Source organism: Ranitomeya variabilis, chromosome 1, assembly GCF_051348905.1.
Source record: "Ranitomeya variabilis isolate aRanVar5 chromosome 1, aRanVar5.hap1, whole genome shotgun sequence".
In the NCBI taxonomy this organism is placed as follows: Eukaryota; Metazoa; Chordata; class Amphibia; order Anura; family Dendrobatidae; genus Ranitomeya; species Ranitomeya variabilis.
Genome location: NC_135232.1, coordinates 45,211,138 through 45,234,439, shown reverse-complemented (window position 1 = coordinate 45,234,439; position 23,302 = coordinate 45,211,138). Strand labels below are relative to the sequence as shown.

The 23,302-nt window shown below is 44.3% G+C and overlaps 1 long non-coding RNA gene across 1 annotated transcript; it reads left to right on the top strand.

The window, feature by feature from the left end:
- Nucleotides 1-208: 208 nt before the first annotated feature.
- On the top strand, nt 209-21,895 carry LOC143793686 (uncharacterized). Its single transcript, XR_013220198.1, has 2 exons — nt 209-279; nt 21,577-21,895. It is a non-coding gene; the product is annotated as an uncharacterized LOC143793686 (long non-coding RNA).
- The last annotated feature ends 1,407 nt before the right edge of the window (nt 21,896-23,302 follow it).

The following is a 23,302-nucleotide window of genomic DNA, read 5'->3' as shown; positions in this document are numbered from 1 at the left end:
GAACTTCAAATAATAATAAAGATTCCATGGATTTTTAACCACTCAGAACTTGATTTTCCACATTTGTTTTGGTTTCTTCCTACAGATTGTAGTCCAGTGTAAAGTCCATGCACGCTCATAAAATATTCTGGAGTGTTGCTATTCCTATGAGTCCACTGGTCAAGGACGCTGTATCCTACTTTCTACTTTCTTTAATTCTGCTGTGCTAATAGGGAAATGCACATTGTTAAAACTGCAAATCTGAACGGCATGCTCCTTACATCGTGGAAGCGGAGGAAGGTAAGAAGAATCCGGTTTTAATGTGTTGGAAGAGAACAGTAGAAAGGACATTATACCATGAAGCATCCCAGGATGGGGACAATTGTACAAGTAAGGGGCCCAGGATAGGGTTATTATACCAGAAAGGCACCCAGGATGGAGTTCATTACACCAGGAACGGAACCAGGATGGGGGTCATAATGTCAGGATAGGGATAATTATACAGGGATGGATCCCAAGATGGGGGTCATTATACCTTGAAATAGCCTAGGATGGAGGACATTATACCAGGAAGGGACCCAGGTTGGGAAATATTGCTATAGGATGGAGGACATTATACTAGGAAGGGTCCCAGGATGAGGGATATTGCTATAGGAAGGGACTTTATACCATGAAGGGGGACATGATGAGGACATTATACCAGGATAGGGGACATTATTCCAGGAGGGCCCTAATACAGGGGATATTTTACCAGGAAGGGGCCCATTATGGGGGATATTTTTACTAAAAGTTACTGAGGTGCCATGACGAAGGACAATATACCAATATACCAGGAAAGCGGACATGATACCCATGAGATGCTTAGGACAGGGGAAATTATAACGAGAAGGAGCACAGGAAGGGGGACATTATATCAGGAAAGGACCTAGGATGAGGGACATTTTTACAGAAGGGGGACCAAGACCGGGGACATACCGTAATTAGAAGAACAGGCCAGGACGGAAGACATTATTACAGGAAGCTGCCTGGATAGGGACATTAACACATGGAGGGGGTCAATGTAGAATCTAGAATTCTACAAGGGCCCATACATCTGACCAATATGGAAGTGGAGGCTCCGGTCCATAGCTATCAATTGTTCTACTGGTCAATTCCCTTCATACACTGGAAGTATTAAGTTTGTGTCAATTAGAGGGATCATATCCATTAAACTCTGTGCCCATAGAAAGGAAATTATTTTTCCTGTTTGCCAAATGGGTGTTGTGACAATTAAAAAAAGAGCATCCCGACCCATTAACACATGTCAAGAACTTTGGCTTGAACCCTTAGACTTCTTTGTGAAGGGTATTTTGGCAAACACCATATTAATTTATTATTCAATCCAATAACTTCAATGTTTCAAGATAGAGCACAGATAAAACATTAGACTATGCTGCCTAATGTAGGTCAAAGGACACAAAAATACTGCTGCCCATGTATAAAAAAATATAGCAATGCTCATATTGGTTCAGGCAACAAAGGAGGATTACGTCAGCTCACCGACAAGACGATCCGACGCACGGAAGCCTGGAGTGCAGGAAGGGAACAGCAAAGGGAGAAGGAATACCCAGCGTCAGATTCTTCCAGCAAAAAAGCCTAGGAGTATTTATGAAAACAATCTAATATATAAAGCTGAATGTATGTATGTGTGTGTGTATGTCTGGGATTGGCATCTGCACCGTCGTAGCTACAGCCACAACATTTTGCACAGTCAGGCTATGTGCACACGTCAGGATTTTTTGCGCGTTTTTTCCGCTATAAAACCGCGATAAAAACGCGAAAAAAACACTAACATATGCCTCCTATTATTTACAGTGTATTCCGCATTTTTTGTGCAAATGTTGCGATTTTTTCCGCAAAAAAATCGCATCGCGGAAAAAAAAGCAACATGTTCATTAAAAATGCGGAATTGCGGGGATTCCACACACATAGGAGTCCATTGATCTGCTTACTTCCCGCACGGGGCTGTGCACACCATGCGGGAAGTAAGCAGATTATGTGCGGTTGGTACCCAGGGTGGAGGAGAGGAGACTCTCCTCCACGGACTGGGCACCATATAATTGGTAAAAAATAAAAGAATTAAAATAAAAAATAGTCCTATACTCACCTTTGATGTCCCCCGCAGTGTTCCCGCCTCTCTGCTGCACGCTGCCGCTTCGGTTCCTATGGCTGGTGTGCGGTGAAGGACCTGCGATGACGTCACTGTCTTGTGATTGGTCGTGAGCGGTCATGTGACCGCTCACGTGACCGCTCACATGACCGCGACGTCATGGTAGGTCCTGCGCGCACACACCAGCTATAGGAAGAGGAACGGACGCCGCTGAGGAGATCGTCTGGGTGAGTATAAGCATTTTTTTATTTTTTTATTATTTTTAAACATTCTATCTTTTACTATTGATGCTGCATAGGCTGCATCTATAGTAAAAAGTTGGTCACACTTGTCAAACACTATGTTTGACAAGTGTGACCAACCTGTCAGTCAGTTTTCCAAGCGATGCTACAGATCGCTTGGAAAACTTTAGCATTCTGCAAGCTAATTACGCTTGCAGAATGCTAAAAAAAACGTGAAAAAAACGGAAAAAAAATGCAAAAAAAAAATGCGGATTTCTTGCAGAAAATTTCCGGTTTTCTTCAGGAAATTTCTGCAAGAAATCCGGACGTGTGCACATACCCTTACACGTCTGGACCCTGAGAGCGTCATAGGCTATGTTGTGAGGTGAAATTTTAACCCCGCACGTTCCAATTCACCAAACAATTTTGCCCCTATCTACATAATGGGAAAAAAGTGAAAGGAAAAGTGTTGGAGGCAAATTGACAGCTGCCAGATGTGAACAAGGGGGACTTAGAGTGAGAGCGATGGCGCCAAAGAGTATATACCGTACAGTTGCTAAGGTGGGGCCCCGACATGGGATAATCACCACACCACCACGGGGATATGAACACACACACAAAATGCGCCACACACTACAACGTGCTTGAACACATATACCACCCTCAGCGCACATTTCACCACACATGGATCGCCCCCATAGGGCAGTGGGGTAGATGGTGGATGGTGTGAGGCGCAGTGAAGAACGAGGACACAGGATTGCAGTCTCTTTACCTTTTTACTGAAGGCTTCAGCATCCACAGTCCAGAGCACCAGATCACAGGGCAGGCAGAGTCCGGCCGGTTTGGAGGCAAGTCCAGAGTTCCCTTGTCCAGGTGGAAATCAGTAGCCTTCCTCTAGCGCCTGGGTGTTGTAGTACCTTACTGCTGAGCCTCTCATAAGGTCCTCACAACTGTTGTAGATGTTTTGTTTCGCTCTGTCCCCCAGATGGATAGGAACAAACCCGTATGACTGATGGCCTGAGGCTTTTGACAGGGACTCTAGCATGCCCCGGCCCCCACAAGTTGCCACCATGCCTCCTGGGTATGGGGCGGATCAATAACTTAGAATTAGCTGTCCTGCTGGTCTCTGGAGCAAGGCATAGAGACTGTTGCTCCCTCGGTGTTCCGGCTACCAGATCCTGCACCTCAGAAGGAGAAACAGAGAACACAAACAGCCATATGGTCCCATAAAAGATAAACATTTATTAAATAACATTAAAACACCAAACAAGATACAGAGATGCAGTACAGGGGATGAATATACGTTTCCTAGTGGCCATAAATAACGGGCCAGAAAAGACAACCCATAGTCCATGCAAACATAATTATAGGAAATTTTAGGGACAGTACCCATACCTAATGCCAAATGTGCACATATTCACAGAGCAAGTGCCTATACATGGGGGCCTGACTGCCTGCCTATTTTGTCCGTGGTGCCTTTGCTGGGTATGTTAATTTATGTAATATGACATGTAATGTTTCCCATGTATAGGCACTTGCTCTGCGAATATGTGCACATTTGGCATTAGGTATGGGTACTGTCCCTAAAATTTCCTATAATTATGTTTGCATGGACTATGGGTTGTCTTTTCTGGCCCGTTATTTATGGCCACTAGGAAACGTATATTCATCCCCTGTACTGCATCTCTGTATCTTGTTTGGTGTTTTAATGTTTATTAATAAATATTTATCTTTTATGGGACCATATGGCTGTTTGTGTTCTCTGTTTCTCCTTTGCATGTATTTTGGCAGCTGGCCCCTATTTGTCCGTTTAGCATATTGAATTTTTTGTGGTTTTTCCACAATACATTGTTATTATACTTGTAATATGCTGGCTTCAATATTGTTTTGTTACCTCAGAAGGAGGCAGCCTGTGCAGGGCAGATCTCCTTCTGGTTTCCTCTCCTTTTGCTATGACTTCGTTTCTCACCCTCTACAGTACAATTTGCTGTTTGTGTCTCTTTCTTAGGATGCTGCTGCACGTCGGGCAGGCGCAGCTCCGTGGCCTTCTGTCTAGACCTCTGACAGGATCCCACCCCTGTCAGCGACCCTGTTATGACCCCAATGGCAGAGGGTCTCAGAAGTTATTACCAAGTCTGCAAACACAAAAACCAGCTCATAGGGCAGTGGTAACTAGGCTGACCGTATACCTGATCCTAGCACCACAAATAGCAGCAGCCGGGGAACATACCTACGTTGGTTCTAGACGTCTCGCGCCAGCCGGAGAACTAACTAACCCTAGAAGGGAAAAGATAGACCTTTCTTGCCTCCAGAGAAAAGACCCCAAAAGTTGGATACAAGCCCCCAACAAATAGTAACGGTGAGGTAAGAAGAAAAGACAAACGTAAGAATGAACTAGGTTTTTAGCAAAGAGAGGCCCACTGACTAATAGCAGAATATAGGAAGATGACTTATACGGTCAGCAAAAACCATCAAATCAAAATTTCCACGCTGAATATTCAAGAACCCCCGAACCGTCTAACGGCCCGGGGGGAGAATATCAGCCCCCTAGAGCTTCCAGCAAAATCAGGAATCACATTTAGTACAAGCTGGACAAAAATAAGAGCAATGCAAAAAACCAAAAAATAAGGAAGCAGGACTTAGCTTATTTTGCAAGAACCAGGACCAGCAGACAGGAGCAAACAGAAAGGAACTGATTACAACGATGCCAGGCACCAGACTGAAAATCCAGGAAGCTTAAATAGCAACACCCCTGGACTAACGAGCCAGGTGGGTACCAAGCTGAGGAAAGAAACTCAAAGTGTCATGTCGCTAGTGACCACAAGAGGGAGCCAAAAAATCCAATCCACAACAGTACCCCCCCCTCAAGGAGGGGTCACCGAACCCTCACCAAGACCACCAGGACGATCAGGATGAGCAGCGTGAAAGGCACGAACCAAATCGGCCGCATGAACATCAGAGGCGACCACCCAGGAATTATCCTCCTGACCATAGCCCTTCCACTTGACCAGATACTGAAGCCTCCGTCTGGAGAGACGAGAATCCAAGATCTTCTCCACCACGTACTCCAACTCGCCCTCAACCAACACCGGAGCAGGAGGCTCAACAGAAGGAACCACAGGCACAACGTAGCGCCGCAACAAAGACCTATGGAACACGTTGTGAAGGGCAAACGACACCGGAAGTTAGAAGCAAAAGGACACTGGATTAAGGATTTCCAAAATCTTATAAGGACCGATGAAGCGAGGCTTAAATTTAGGAGAGGATACCTTCATAGGAACAAACCGAGAAGACATCCACACCAAATCCCCAACACGAAGTCGGGGACCCACACCGCGGCGGCGGTTGGCAAAACGCTGAGCCTTCTCCTGTGACAACTTTAAGTTGTCCACCACATGATTCCAGATCCACTGCAACCTATCCACCACAGAATCTACCCCAGGACAGTCAGAGGGCTCAACATGTCCCGAGGAAAAACGAGGATGAAAACCAGAGTTGCAGAAAAATGGCGAAACCAAAGTAGCGGAACTAGCCCGATTATTAAGGGCAAACTCAGCCAATGGCAAGAAGGTCACCCAATCATCCTGATCTGCAGAAACAAAACACCTCAAATAAGCCTCCAGTGTCTGATTTGTTCGCTCCGTTTGGCCATTAGTCTGAGGATGAAAGGCAGACGAAAACGACAAATCAATGCCCATCTTAGCACAAAAGGATTGCCAGAACCTGGAAACAAACTGGGATCCTCTGTCAGACACGATATTCTCAGGAATGCCATGCAAACGAACCACATTCTGAAAGAATAAAGGAACCAGATCGGAAGAGGAAGGCAGCTTAGGCAAAGACACCAAATGGACCATCTTGGAAAAGCGATCACATACCACCCAGATGACAGACATGCCCTGAGACACCGGAAGATCCGAAATGAAATCCATGGAAATGTGTGTCCAAGGCCTCTTCGGGACAGGCAAGGGCAAGAGCAACCCGCTGGCACGAGAACAGCAAGGCTTAGCTCGAGTACAAGTCCCACAGGACTGCACAAATGACCGCACATCCCGTGACAAGGAAGGCCACCAAAAGGACCTAGCCACCAAATCTCTGGTGCCAAAAATCCCCGGATGCCCTGCCAACACCGAGGAATGAACCTCGGAAATGACTCTGCTGGTCCATTTATCAGGAACAAACAGTCTGTCAGGTGGACAAGAGTCAGGTCTACCAGCCTGAAATCTCTGCAACACACGTCGCAAATCCGGAGAAATGGCTGACAAGATTACTCCCTCTTTAAGAATACCAGCTGGCTCTGAGACTCCAGGAGAGTCAGGCACAAAGCTCCTTGAAAGAGCATCAGCCTTCACATTCTTTGAACCTGGTAAATACGAGACCACAAAGTCAAAACGGGAGAAAAACAATGACCAACGGGCCTGTCTAGGATTCAGGCGTTTAGCAGACTCGAGATACATCAGATTTTTGTGATCAGTCAAGACCACCACACGATGCTTAGCACCCTCGAGCCAATGACGCCACTCCTCAAATGCCCACTTCATGGCCAACAACTCCCGATTGCCAACATCATAATTCCGCTCAGCAGGCGAAAACTTCCTAGAAAAAAAAGCACATGGTCTCATTACAGAGCAACCAGGGCCTCTCTGCGACAAAACGGCCCCTGCCCCGATCTCAGAAGCATCCACTTCAACCTGAAAGGGGAGTGAGACATCAGGCTGGCACAAAACAGGCGCCGAAGTAAACCGGCGCTTCAGCTCTTGGAAAGCTTCCACGGCTGCAGGAGCCCAGTTAGCTACATCAGAACCTTTCTTGGTCATATCCGTCAAAGGTTTAACAACGCTAGAAAAGTTAGCGATAAAACGACGGTAGAAGTTAGCAAAACCCAAGAACTTCTGAAGACTCTTAACTGACGTGGGTTGAGTCCAATCATGAATAGCTCGGACCTTGACTGGGTCCATCTCCACCGCAGAAGGGGAAAAAATAAAACCCAAAAAGGGAACCTTCTGTACTCCAAAGAGACACTTTGAGCCCTTAACAAACAAAGCATTCTCACGCAAAACCTGAAACACCATCCTGACCTGCTTTACATGGGAGTCCCAATCATCAGAAAAAACCAGAATATCATCCAGATAAACAATCATAAATTTATCCAGATACTTCCGGAACACATCATGCATTAAGGACTGAAACACTGAAGGAGCATTAGAGAGCCCAAAAGGCATCACCAAGTACTCAAAATGACCTTCGGGCGTATTAAATGCAGTTTTCCATTCATCTCCTTGCTTAATGCGCACAAGGTTGTACGCACCACGAAGATCTATCTTGGTGAACCACTTGGCACCCTTAATCCGGGCAAACAAGTCCGACAACAGAGGCAAAGGATACTGAAATTTAACAGTGATTTTATTCAGAAGCCGATAGTCTATACAAGGTCTCAAAGATCCGTCCTTCTTGGCCACAAAAAAGAATCCCGCACCAAGAGGGGAAGAGGATGGACGGATATGCCCCTTCTCCAGAGACTCCTTGATATACGAACGCATTGCGGTATGCTCAGGTACAGACAGATTAAATAATCTTCCCTTAGGAAATTTACTACCTGGAATCAAATCTATAGCGCAGTCACAGTCCCTATGAGGAGGAAGAGCACTGGACCTGGACTCGCTGAATACATCCTGATAATCAGACAAATACTCATGAACTTCAGAAGGAGTAGAGGAAGCAATAGACACCGGCGGGGAATCACCATGAATTCCCTGACAGCCCCAACTTGACACAGACATTGCCTTCCAATCCAAGACTGGATTATGGGTCTGTAACCATGGCAGACCCAAAACGACCAAATCATGCATTTTATGCAGAACAAGAAAACGAATCACCTCCCGATGTTCAGGAGTCATGCACATGGTTACCTGTGTCCAAAACTGCGGCTTATTTTCCGCCAATGGCGTAGCATCAATACCTCTAAGAGGGATAGGATTTACCAACGGCTCAAGATCAAAACCACAGCGCTTGGCAAATGACAGATCCATAAGACTCAGGGCAGCACCTGAATCCACAAACGCCATAACAGGGTAGGAAGACAATGAGCAAATTAAAGTCACAGACAAAATAAATTTACGTTGCAAATTACCAATGGCGACAGGACTAACAACCCTTGTTAGGCGTTTAGAGCATGCTGATATAACATGTGTAGAATCACCACAGTAAAAACACAACCCATTCTGACGTCTATGATTTTTCCGTTCATTTCTAGTCTGAATTCTACCACATTGCATTAAATCAGGTGTTTGTTCAGACAACACCACCAGAGGATTAGCGGCTTTGCGCTCCCGCAAACGCCGGTCAATTTGAATAGCCAGCGCCATGGAATCATTCAGACTTGTAGGAATGGAGAAACCCACCATCACATTCTTAATGGCTTCAGAAAGGCCATTTCTGAAATTTGCGGCCAGAGCACACTCATTCCACTGAGTAAGCACGGACCATTTCCGAAATTTTTGGCAATACACTTCAGCTTCATCCTGGCCCTGAGAGATAGCCAGCAAGGCTTTTTCTGCCTGAATTTCAAGATTGGGTTCCTCGTAAAGCAACCCGAGCGCCAGAAAAAACGCATCAATATTTGCCAATGCCGGATCTCCTGGCGCTAACGAGAAGGCCCAATCCTGAGGGTCGCCCCGCAAGAAAGAGATAACAATTTTAACTTGCTGAGCTGAGTCTCCAGACGAACGGGGTCTCAGAGATAGAAACAATTTACAATTATTCCTGAAATTCCTAAACTTAAATCGGTCTCCAGAGAACAGTTCAGGAATAGGTATTTTAGGTTCAGACATAGGACTACTGGTAACAAAATCTTGAATGCCCTGCACACGAGCAGCAAGCTGATCCACACTAGTAATCAAAGTCTGGACATTCATGTCTGCAGCAAGCTCAAGCCACTCAGAGGTAAAGGGGAGGAAGAAAGAGAGAAAAAAAAAAAAAACTCAGAATTTCCTTTCTTATTATCCCACTTCTGCAATGCATTAAACATTCACCTACGGCCTGGCATACTGTTATGACCCCAATGGCAGAGGGTCTCAGAAGTTATTACCAAGTCTGCAAACACAAAAACCAGCTCATAGGGCAGTGGTAACTAGGCTGACCGTATACCTGATCCTAGCACCACAAATAGCAGCAGCCGGGGAACGTACCTACGTTGGTTCTAGACGTCTCGCGCCAGCCGGAGAACTAACTAACCCTAGAAGGGAAAAGATAGACCTTTCTTGCCTCCAGAGAAAAGACCCCAAAAGTTGGATACAAGCCCCCAACAAATAATAACGGTGAGGTAAGAAGAAAAGACAAACGTAAGAATGAACTAGGTTTTTAGCAAAGAGAGGCCCACTGACTAATAGCAGAATATAGGAAGATGACATACGGTCAGCAAAAACCCTATCAAAATTTCCACGCTGAATATTCAAGAACCCCCGAACCGTCTAACGGCCCGGGGGGAGAATATCAGCCCCCTAGAGCTTCCAGCAAAATCAGGAATCACATTTAGTACAAGCTGGACAAAAATAAGAGCAATGCAAAAAACCAAAAAATAAGGAAGCAGTACTTAGCTTATTTTGCAAGAACCAGGACCAGCAGACAGGAGCAAACAGAAAGGAACTGATTACAACGATGCCAGGCACCAGACTGAAAATCCAGGAAGCTTAAATAGCAACACCCCTGGACTAACGAGCCAGGTGGGTACCAAGCTGAGGAAAGAAACTCAAAGTGTCATGTCGCTAGTGACCACAAGAGGGAGCCAAAAAATCCAATCCACAACACGACCCACTCTGTCAGCAGCTATTAGATGTTCATCCTTTCCCTCTGTCTGCCTGACAGCTACTGACTGAGTGAAGCCCAGCCAGCTTCTGACTAACTTCCTATCCAGGCCACCAGTTTTACCTAATTGTGAAGAGTGCCCTAATAAATAGGAGCATAGCTCCCCCTGGTGGACTGGAGTGTGAAGTGTGTTGCATGGTTTGTGATTCCTGGTAAAGAGATCTCCTTTATTGCATTCAAACATAACATCACTCCCCCTGGTGGAAGAATTACTGCAACGACCAGGACCCTGGGGCGCTGCACATACACCAACCTCGCCACATAAAAGTCGAAACACAAAAGTCACCACTCAAAACTCACCACGCACAAATTCGCCACATGCAAAACTAGGCTCACGCAAAACTCGCCACACGTGCAAAACTCACCTCATGGAAAACTCGCCACACGCAAAACTTGCACACGTGGAAAAATTGCCACATGCACAAAAGTTGCCTCACACAAAACTTGCACATACTCAAAACCCACCACACATAAAACTCGCCACGCGCAAATACTCGCCATGCGCAAAACTCGCCATGCGCAAAACTTGCTGCACACAACTTGCTACACTAACCTGTCACATGCAACTCGACACACAAAAAGTTGCCACACGCATGTTGCCACACAAAACTCATCTCACAAAAGTCGCTACATGCATGTCGCCACACGCAACTCAACACACACAATTTGACACATGAAACTTGCCCTAAAACACACACAAGTCTGGTATTATCCTTCAAAAATAAAAATCTGATTAATAAGCAGACAAACTACAAGAGCAACAAATGTACCATATAAGAATCCGGCAGCTGTCAGTCACATGACCAGTCTATTATGTGTATGTGTGAGCTAATATATACACCCAGGGGGAGGGCTTCCTGTAGGCTGGGGATTTATCAGGCTGCCAATTTAGCTTACAAATACTGAGGTAAAAATACTGACCAAATAACATGTGAACTAGGTCTAATACAGGAGGAGATGACATACAGGTACATACTATATACAGGAGGAGATGACACACAGATATATACTATATACAGGAGCAGATGACACACAGGTATATACTATATACAGGAGGAGATGACTTACAGGTATATACTATATACCGGAGGAGATGACATACAGGTATATACTATATATAGGAGATGACCTACAGGTATATACTATATACAGGAGGAGATGACACACAGGTATATACTATATACAGGGGAGATGACACACAGGTATATACTATATACAGGAGGAGATGACACACAGGTATATACTATATACAGGAGGAGATGACATACAGGTATATACTATATACAGGAGATGACATACAGGTATATACTATATACAGGAGGAGATGACACATAGGTATATACTATATAAAAGAGGAGATGACACATAGGTATATACAGGAGGAGATGACATACAGCAGGTATATACTATATACAGGGGAGATGACATACAGGTATATACTATATACAGGAGGAGATGACACACAGGTATATACTATATACAGAAGGATATGACATACAGGTATATACTATATACAGGAGATGACTTACAGGTATATACTATATACAGGAGGAGATGACATACAGGTATATACTATATAAAAGAGGAGATGACACATAGGTATATACAGGAGGAGATGACATACAGCAGGTATATACTATATACAGGGGAGATGACATACAGGTATATACTACATACAGGAGATGACATACAGGTATATACTATATATATAGGAGGAGATGACATACAGGTAAATACTATATATATAGGAGGAGATGACATACAGGTATATACTATATATAGGAGGAGATGACACACAGATATATACTATATACAGGAGGAGATGACAACCAGGTATATGCTATATATAGGAGGAGATGACTTACAGGTATATACTATACACAGGAGGAGAATTATTATTATTATGATTATGACACTCAGATGTACTTCTCTGGCCCAGATTTCACCTCTCTGCTGTCCAGAATCCCGCAGTGTCTATCAGACATATCCTCCTTCTTCTCCTCTCGCTTCCTCAAACTCAGTGTGGACAAATCTGAGCTCATCATCTTTCCTCCATTTCATAGATCTTCCTTACCTGACCTATCGCAATTAACGATATCACGCTTCCCCCATACCAGAAGTCCGCTGCCTCAGAGTAACCCTTGACTCTGCCCTGTCCTTCAAACCGCACATCCAAGCTCTTTCCACCTTCTCTCGTCTCCAGCTCAAAAATATCTCCAGAATCCGCCCTTTCCTCAACCCTCAATCTACTAAAATTCTTGTGCATGCCCTCATCATCTCCAACCTCGACTACTGCAACATCCTTTTTTGTGGCCTACCTGCTAACACCCTTGCACCTCTCCAGGCCATCCTTAACTCTGCTGCCCGACTAACTCATCTCTTCTCGCTACTCCTCCGCTTCCCCCCTCTACAAATCTTTCACTGGCTCCCAGTCCCTCAGCGTATCCAGTTCAAATTACTAATACTGACCTTCAAAGCCATCCATAACCTGTCTCCTCCCTATATCTCTGACCTAATCTCTCGATATCTTCCCCCACGTAATCTCCGGTCCACCTAAGACCTCCTTCTCTCCTCCACACTTACAGTATTCGCTCCTCACCCAACCAACTCCAAGACTTCTCCCGAATATCCCTCATCATCTGGAATTCTTTGCCCCAACACATCCGACTATCAACCACATTCGGATCCTTCAGACGGAACCTGAAAACCCACCTCTTCAGGAAAGCCTACAGCCTGCACTGACCCCACTGCCTCCTCACCACTACCGGAACTACCGCCTCACCAACACCGGAGCTCCTGCAACCCTCAACCTATTGTCTCCTCCCCTATAGAATGTAAGCCCGCAAGGGCAGGGTCCTCGCCCCTCTGTATCAGTCTGTCATTGTTAGTTTGCTTTATGTAAGTGTTATCTGTAATTTGGATGTAATCCCTTCTCATGTTTAGCACCATGGAATCAATGGTGCTATATAAGTAAATAATAATAATAATTTTAATTATGGACATCTATTGTTTGATTTATTTGCCTGTGTCGACTGGATGGGTTGATATCGATGCGATCAATACTTATTTCACCCACTGTACCTACTATAATACTGCCCCCATATACAAGAATATAACTACTATAATACTGCCCCTATACAAGAATATAACTACTATAATACTGCTCACTATGTACAAGAATATAACTACTATAATACTGCTCCTATGTACAAGAATATAACTACTATAATACTGCCCCTATGTACAAGAATATAACTACTATAATACTGCTCCTATGTACAAGAATATACCTACTATAATACTGCTCACTATGTACAAGAATATAACTACTATAACACTGCTCCAATGTACAAGAATATAACTACTATAATACTGCCCCCTATGTACAAGAATATAACTACTATAATACTGCCCCTATGTACAAGAATATAACTACTATAATACTGCTCCTATGTACAAGAATATAACTACTATAATACTGCTCCTATGTACAAGAATATAACTACTATAATACTGCTCCTATGTACAAGAATATAACTACTATAATACTGCTACTATGTACAGGAATATAACTACTATAATACTGCTCCTGCTCCTATGTACAAGAATATAACTACTATAATACTGCCCCTATGTACAAGACTATAACCACTATAATACTGTCTCCTATGTACAAGAATATAACTACTATAATACTGCTCACTATGTACAAGAATATAACTATTATAACACTGCTCCAATGAACAAGAATATAACTACTATAATACTGCTCCTATGTACAAGAATATAACTACTATAATACTGCTCCTATATACAAGAGTATAACTATTATAATATTGGTCCTATGTACAAGAATATAACTACTATAATACTGCTCCTATGTACAATAATATTAGTATGAGAACCAGATTCGATACTCAGAGATATGCCTAAGAGTTGGGAACACAAGTCATAATAAAAGCCGACCCTTGAACTGAAGAATAAAATCAGCAATAGGACTGGGACCAAGTGATCAGGATTTCACAGTCAGGCTAAAGCCAATTCCCAAGCACCACTTACGGTATAATACATATAGTATGCCTTGTACTAAATAGCCTTTTTAAGCTTCATGTAAGTTATAGAGTCAGGTGGATGCCGAATGCTTGATTTCAAGGGTTAATTACATGAATTCTGCAATGTGTCATTGTCTGCAGATGGGTCAGACATCAGAACATGCAGTTCCACTCTTCGTAGAGAGACAGCTTGTCTTGATGACATTCTCTGGCATTGAGGTATTATACATCTGAGGCTTCGAGATCCCTCTCAGCAGATTAATATCCCAACTTTATCAATCCCACATCATAACTTATCGTGTTTGTGACATAAATCTCCAGCTTCATAGTGTCGGTTGACCATGGAAACACCTTAATGTATAGTCTTCAGGGAATCCGTTACCTCCTTGTGCACTGAGACCACATTCCTAATTTGGTGGAAATCACAGTCGAAGCATTTGAGTCAGGATCTGATGAGCTTTAGATGATCTGTCTTACCAAACAAGTGCTGATAGTAACGTGTCTTCTGGAGTGCTGAAAACATGAAGAGTATGTAGGGTTCAACTGCTACTCTTCAAAGTTTCCCTTACTTCTCCCTACGGAGAAATACAATCAAATACGAGGTGACTTCCAGCCTATTAATTACAATGTCTTGCCGTGACCCTTGGAGGAACATAGATAAAAATATCTCACTTCTTCAAGAATAACAAACTGATAATATAATTCCAAGGGGATGAGTGAACTAGAGAGATCAAGGGGCCCATAACATGTTAAATCCCTCTTCTGTACCAACGTCTTCATATTATGACTGTTGAATTCAGTATTGACCCCCTTTTATCTTCTCATCCTTGGTAGTAGAGAAGACATCCATGGCCTCCACGCTGGGTCCTCTCCATTGCTTGATTACATTGTTATTAAATGTGGAGCCACGTGGAGGTTCATAGAAATCGTAATTTAATGGGATGGTGCCAACTTTTGCTAACCTTCCCACCATACCATTTCATGGACCGTCACCATGAAATGTAGGCCCATTCCACCTGCTACCTATCATGTATCTATAACTGAGCTCATAATCCAAAGACTTTGGAGGGATTGTCTACTGATAACAAAATCGGTCCTCTGTCCTTGTGTCCAATCAGGGAGCCACTCCTATTGAGGTTTACATTTTTCATGGGGTAAAGGCTTCATAACAGATGCATGGACATACCACTAATGGTCATGCAACCTACCTCTGGGACCAACAGAAAAGTAATCCTGTTTTATATAAATATATATATAGTTAAAAGGTTTTTCCAAAATGACAAGTTGTGCCCTATTACTTCACACAGGGGAAAATTTACTGATCAATGGGTGTCAGACCTCTGGGATCCTTAGCAAAAGAGCCCTGGTCTTAAATCGAGTAGAGGTGCACATGCTCAACTGCCACTCCGTGTACATAGAAAACATGAGGCCCCCAAAGAAGAAGTCCTAATTTGGCCTCCTGTCCCCCCCCCCCCCCAAATCAATGGGGTCACATAATAGCATCTCACAACTTTGCATCTTTTACAAAGTAATTTTACTCATTGTCATAGTGAAGCCCCTTAATGTTTCCACACACTGAGATACCCCTTTTATAGCCCCCATAAAAAATGATGCCAACAAATGCGCCCCCCAAACACAGTAAGATACCCCCTCAGTGAATTCCTCTACAGTACCCTCCACACGCACAGTGACCCCAACACAGTATGATGTTGCCCATAGTCCACGCACACAGTATGATGGCCCTACAAAGCCTTATATACAGTATGATGGCTCCCACAATACCCCACACAGTATAATAGCCTTCACACAATATAATGACCACCACTAGCCATCCAAACAGTATAATGGCCCCACACATATCCCTGCAAACAGCATAATGGCTCTCACACAACCCTCCACGCTGTGCAATAGCCTTCACATAATCCTCCACATAATCCTTCACATTGTGCAATGGCCCTCACAGAACTTTCCACACTGTGCAAAAGCCCTGAGACAAGCCTCCACACTGTACAATGTCCCTCACACTACAATCCACACTGCACAGTAGCCCTCACACAAACCTCCACATTGTACAATGGCCCACAATCAACACTCCACACTGCACAGTAAACCTTACCTCACTCAACCCTCCTTACTGTATAATGGCCTTCACACAGCACTCCACACTGTACAATGGCCCTCAGACAATAATAATAATAATATAATAATAATTTTTCTTTATATAGCGCCAACATATTCCGCAGCACTTTACAATTTAAGCGGGGACATGTACAGACAATAAATTCAATACAAGTTAAGACAATTTAAACAGTGACATTAGGAGTGAGGTCCCTGCTCGCGAGCTTACAATCTACAAGGAAATGGGGGGACACAATAGGTGAAAAGTGCTTGTTATTTCAGGTCTGGCAATTATAATAAATAGGGATTTTCATGCAAAGCTGCATGATCTGGTCATCAGCCCGTGTGTTTAAGTGCAATAGTCAAGTATCAAGTGCAGTTATCGTGTGCATGGAGGGTGTGGAGACAGATGAATAGTAGGGTGCAGATTTAGAATAATATTTGGAAGGAGGGAACAGGGCACAGTTAGTTTACTGAGTAGTTGATGTGGTAGGCTTGTTTGAAGAGATGGGTTTTTAGAGTGCGCTTGAATAGTTCGGGGCTAGGTATCAGTCTGATCGTCTGGGGAAGTGCATTCCAGAGAGCTGGTGCAGCATGAGAGAAGTCTTGTAGACGGAGGTGCGAGGTTCGGATTACGGGGGATGTTAGCCTTAGGTCGTTTGTAGAACGGAGGGCACATGTAGGGCGATAGACAGAGATAAGAGAGGAGATATAAGGCAGTGCAGAACTGTGGAGAGCTTTGTGGGTGAGAGAGATGAGTTTATACTAGACCCCGTAGCGAATGGGTAGCCAGTGTAATGACTGGCACAAGATGGAGGCATCGGTGAAGCGGCTGGACAGAAATATGACCCTGGCTGCCGCATTCAAGATGGATTGGAGAGGAGAAAGTTTGGTAAGAGGGAGACCGATCAGAAGAGAGTTGCAGTAGTCCAGACGAGAATGAATAAGAGCGACAGTAAGAGTCTTCGCGGTTTCAAAGGTGAGAAAAGGTCGGATTCTGGAGATGTTTTTAAGATGCAGGTGAGAAGAGCGAGTGAGTGATCGGATATAGGGAGTAAAGGAAAGTTCAGTGTAAAATATGACCCCAAGACAGCGGGCATGCTGCTTGGGAGTTATGGTTGAACCCTCCAGGGTAATTTCGATGTTGGGTAGAGTGAGGTTAGTAGAAGGGAGTAACACAAGAAGTTCCGTTTTGGAGAGATTTAGTTTCAGATAGAGGGAGGACATGATGTTAGAGACAGCAGACAGACAATCCTTGGTATTTTTAATTAGGGTAGGGGTGATGACAGGGGAAGAAGTGTATAATTGGGTGTCATCAGCATAGAGATGATACTGGAACCCAAATCTGCTGATTGTTTGTCCAATAGGGTCAGTGTTTAGAGAGAAGAGGAGGGGGCCTAGGACTGAGCCCTGCGGAACCCCGATAGTAAGGGGATGAGGAGAGGAAGAGGAGTCGGCAAAAGATACAGTGAAGGAGCGGTCAGAGAGGTAGGAGGAGAACCAGGAGAGGGCTGTGTCCTTGAGGCCTATGGAGCGGAGCATAGTGAGAAGGAGCTGGTGATCCACAGTGTCAAATGCGGCAGAGAGATTCAGGAGAATCAGCAGAGAGCAATGACCTTTGGCTTTAGCTGTTAGTAGGTCATTAGAGACTTTAGTGAGGGCAGTTTAAGTGGAGTGTAAAGAGCGGAAACCAGATTGTAAGGGGTCGAGAAGAGAGTTATCCAAGAGATAACGGATTAGACGGGAGTGGACCAAGCGTTCCAGGAGTTTAGAGATGAAGGAAAGATTAGAGACAGGTCTGTAGTTAGCCGTGCAGTTCTGGTCCAGGGATGGCTTTTTAAGTAAAGGGGTTATGATGGCATGTTTAAATGAGGAGGGAAAGATACCTTAAGAAAGAGAGAGGTTAAATATTTTAGTCAGGTGAGTGGTGACCACTGGTGAGAGAGACTGCAGGAGAGGTGAAGGAATGGTGTCACTGTTGCAGGTTGTAGGCCGAGCAGAAGCAAGGAGCTTGGAAACTTCTTCTTCTGAGACAGGCTCAAAGATGTCTAGTCAGCTTGAGGTGCAGCAGGGAAGGGGATCCAGGCACTGAGGAGATTGGGCTGAAATATCCTGATGGATATGGTTGATTTTTTCTAGGAAGTAAGTGGCCAGATCCTCACCACTGAGATTGGTGATAGGGGCCTGTACTTTAGGTTTCAGGAGGGAGTTTAAGGTTTCAAAAAGTCGTTTTGGGTTGTTGGATAGTGAGGTGATGCGGGTGGTGAAGTAGGATTGTTTGGCCACATAAAGGGCAGAGTTATAGGTTTTGAGCATGAACTTATAGTGGATGAAGTCTTCTGCTAAGAGAGAGATAAGCCTCCACACTGTACAATGGCCCTCAGACAAGCCTCCACATTGCACAATGGCCCTCACACAACCCTCCACACTGTACAATGGCCCTCACGTAACCCTCCATACAGTATAAAGGCTCTCACCCAACTCTCACATACTGTACAATAACCTTCACACAACCCTCCATGCAATTTAATGGCCCTCACACAACCCTCCATACTGCACAATGGACCTCACACAACCCTCCACACTGTACAATGGCCCTCACGTAACCCTCTATACAGTATAAAGGCTCTCACACAACCCTCACACACTGTACAATAACCTTCACACAACCCTCCATACAATTTAATGGCCCTCACACAACCCTCCATACTGTACAATGGACCTCACACAACCCTAATACTGTACAATGGCCCTCACACAACCCTCCACACTGCACAATGGCCCTCACTCAACCCTCCATACAGTTCAATGGCACTCACACAACCCTCCATACTGTACAATGACCCTCAGAAAACCATTCACACTGTACAATAGCCCTCACACAACCCTCCACATTATTTAATTACCCTCACACAACCCTCCATACTGTATAATGGCCCTCCATACTGTATAATGGCCCTCCATACTGTATAATGGCCCTCTCAGAAGCCTCCACGTTGTTGAATGCCCTGATTACCATCCAAATAGTATAATGCCCCCCACATAGCCCTGCAAACAGTATAATGTCCATATCCAGCAGATTAGGAGGAAAAACCTGATGTTTGGACTCCAGGTTTGTACAATGTATCTGTGCAGGTAAAATGTTACCTACTGCATTTATATTCCAGAGATTTGTCTAAACTAGAAACAATTTTACTAAAGTAGTAGCTTAGAATCTTGATGTCAAGAAAAATACTCCCTTTCACTGACAGCAAGGAAAGATTTAAAAAGGTAGTACATTAGAAACACAAGGAAATAAGAATTAACTCTCACAAGCTTAGGAAAAAAAACAAATCTGCATATAGGTTCCTGCAACTAAATGAATTACCTACAAGGATTAATTGCATACTCAGCGGGGAGGGGGGTGTTAGGTTCACCCAACTGACAAGACCCACCAATTATTCCAGCATCAGGTATAGGGTCATGGATGACTGAGAGTGAGATAAGGCCTGTATTAATCCTGATGGTTCTGTAACCAGAAATACCCCCATCCTAAGAATTGACTTGGAGGAAGGAGACATGTCTGCTCTGTAATGAGGAAAGTTAATATTTACTTTCAGGAACAGTGACAAGAGGTAATTTCTATGAGAGGCGTAATGACATGGTTGATAATAAGGTATGCAATGACATTAGATGCCTCATCTGTACATTAGTCTTACATGCCCTAAGAATGCCAGTCACAGATTTTCCCTAGTGACAGTCACCCACCAGTGTCCCCGCAAGTTAGTCCAGGCAATCCCTGCATATGTTGAGGCTGTCAAACAGCCGCGAGATATGCAGCCATGGGGACTAAAACATGATTTTTGAGCACACCAAAGTCACTCGTTTTCACACATAGTGTAGGAAAGACTAAGTTCAACATGGATGGAGGGATGAGGAGAAGGGAGAGCAACACTAGTGAAGGGGGAGTGGAGACCCCTAGGCAGATCTAAAGTCACCCTGTCTGCCCTAAATAGGTTCTGCCTCTATCGCCGAGCAGGAACCTAATCCATGCCTGACCCTGGCAATAAGCCCTGCTTAGGGAATGACAGGGTGTCACTAGTCACTACCCCCACTACCACTAAAGACAGCTGGGATAGATGAACAAGGGGAACACTTATCTTGAGTAGACTCAGATATGGAACACAGATGTCCTCCAACAACACCAAAGAGGAAGATAGCCGACTGCTATAGCTCCAAGCCTCATCAGGGGCATATGGATGGCAGCAGGCTGGGAGTCTATAAACACCCAGGTCCAGGTGTATCAGTTTGAGCCGGAGAAAGGTTGCCACTGGTTAAAAAAGTCATAAGGGTTAAGAAGGCGTCTGTAAGGCCAAGCGCAGAGACCTGCAGCTAGATGCTGTGCGACTGTCTTCAGCCTCTGACACACCCATGACACTCGGTTAGCACCCAAGCACGCAGGGATAACACCTTATCCAAGCACATTCGCTCATCACTAGTAATAATGTCTCCCATACACAGCACACACAGACATGAGAAGTTCCTGCTCCATTGTCTCTATTTTGCACCTGTTCCCAAAGTAGCAGTAGCACGTGGAGGACATAATAGAACAATACTGAGCAGTGTAACTGTGAATCCAGCACAGAAAAGTGATGAAACATTTACTAGAAAGTAGCAGCACCGTCTCTGTTTTCCTCCTGCAACTGTAATCTGATCCCTCAGTGACCAAATTAGCCCAAGATGGATTTTAGGTGTTGATCAGAGTGAATGATGAGCTCAGGGAGGAGGAGAAGAGATACCTCATCAGTGAAGAAGCATGTTTATCTGAATATGGTTGTATTGATTTATGCAACGTCTGTTAATATGACAGTGAGCATTTATATATGCGCAGAGAGGGAGCCCTCTAGTGGTGGTTTTTGGAGGACAGAATTTTAGCATTGAATTCTATAACACTATTCCAGTAGTATTAGAGCGAGGGCTGATGACAATATTTTTATTATGGGGAACTCTGGTACTCTTAAGACATTTTTACCCTTTTAAGGTATGGTGGCTCATTTTGTGTAGGGTGCAGACTGGCAAACCACCACAGAGCTCTCATCGCCCATAATGAAGGCATCAGTGGTTTATAAAGGGTTAACGCTAATGTTTATTACAGATGGAGGGTGCTATGGGTTTTGACCAAAGTTTATTCCAGTTCCCTGCTATTCACATGCAGGGAGAAGGCCGCTAATGGCGATGGCACATGTCTGTGAATTGGACCGGAGTGGAACAAGCTTTTCCCAGACACCGGACCAACAAGCAGAACAGGCGGATAATCTCCGGACTGGAACGGCGGAGATGCTACATGGAACGCTGCCACTCAGTAGATTATTACCAAAAAAATATGTCTTGTTTCATTCCAGCTGCTAAAAATGGATCCTAGAGAAAGTCGAGTCCGGATCCAACATCTTCAATCTCCGCATGTAACGTCACCACATCGGCTGGTGATAAATATCCACTGGAACGGAGAAATAAATTCAGTGTTTTAACTTGGTCCAAGATGAGAATTCATGATTAGAGACATGAGGAAAACTGTCTGCAGATTATGGAGGAATCTGGTGCAGTAATTATCACTAATACACATGCCGTGCTTAATAATCCCCCAAAAAACAATGCCCAGGCTATGTAATTACGTTATATCTGTTTTGGGGAAAACCGGTGAGCAGCAATATGGCCGCCTCCGGGGTCCTGGAATTGCTTAAGTTCAGTCCTACTTAGCGTTCGTGGTGTAAAAAGTCACAAAGGCTTTCAAGGAATTATTAAAAATGAAACTGAAACTGATTGTTCATTGTTAAAGGGGTTGTCCGGGACTCTAACATTGATGGCCTACCTTTTGGATCAATGTCTGATCGTGAGGGTTCGACACCCGGAACTCTCGCCAATCAGCGGATCCCGATGGTGGCGGCGGCCAGAACTGGTCAGCACAGCACAGCTGTATAGTGGCCACAGCTGGGTACTGCACATCTATTCAAAACAATGGGGGGGGGATGTGCAGTACCTGGGCGCGACCACTATTCTGTCGATAGAGCTGCGCAGCTCTGTAACTAAGCAGTTCTGGCTGTTTCTGACAACGGGAACAGCTGATCTAGGGAGTGCTCCCACGATCAGACCTATCCTAAGTACAGAAAAGCCAGAATTGCTGTTTTTCTGTCACCTCAACTCTCCCAAAAATGCAATAAAAAGCAAGCAAAGCACTGTACGTACCTCAGAATAGTATCAATGCAAAATATCAGCTCCTCCTACAAAAATAAACCCTCGTACACCTACACTGACAGAAAAATAAAAATTCTCAAAAAAAATCACGACACAAACAAAATTTTATTTTTACAACCATCACAATTGTTCTTTTACGTTTCCAATATAGTAATAAAAAATATTAAAAAAATTTATCCTGGTGCTGACTTGAAAAATTATGTTGCCAATGCCAAGTAATTTCGACCATGAATCCCCCCCCCCCCCACAAAAGAAGGCCCCCCCTCGCCCAAAAAATAATGTCAGAAATACATGTTTTGCTTAATTTTTTTTCATCGTTTCACCTCACTTGGAATTTTAAACATTAGGATGGGTTCACACTGCGTCTGTGGCATCCATTAGATGAGCTACATTACACCGCGGCATAATGCGGTGTAACGCAGTCCGTTAACGCCGCCGTTATGCCCTATGTCGGACGCATCGCTAGCGCACGCCCATAATGGTCGTGCGCTAGCGATGTGCTGTCATTGAGTGACGGACCCTGGGACGCGGGCTGCAGCATTTCCGGGTCCGTCACTGCTAGCACAGATAGAACATCTGCTACCTCTATCTGCGCTAGCGTGCTGACATACCGGCACTTGCGTTAACGCATGTGTTGAACGGGCTGCTGTTAACGCAATGTGAACCTAGCCTTACACATGTGGTATCCA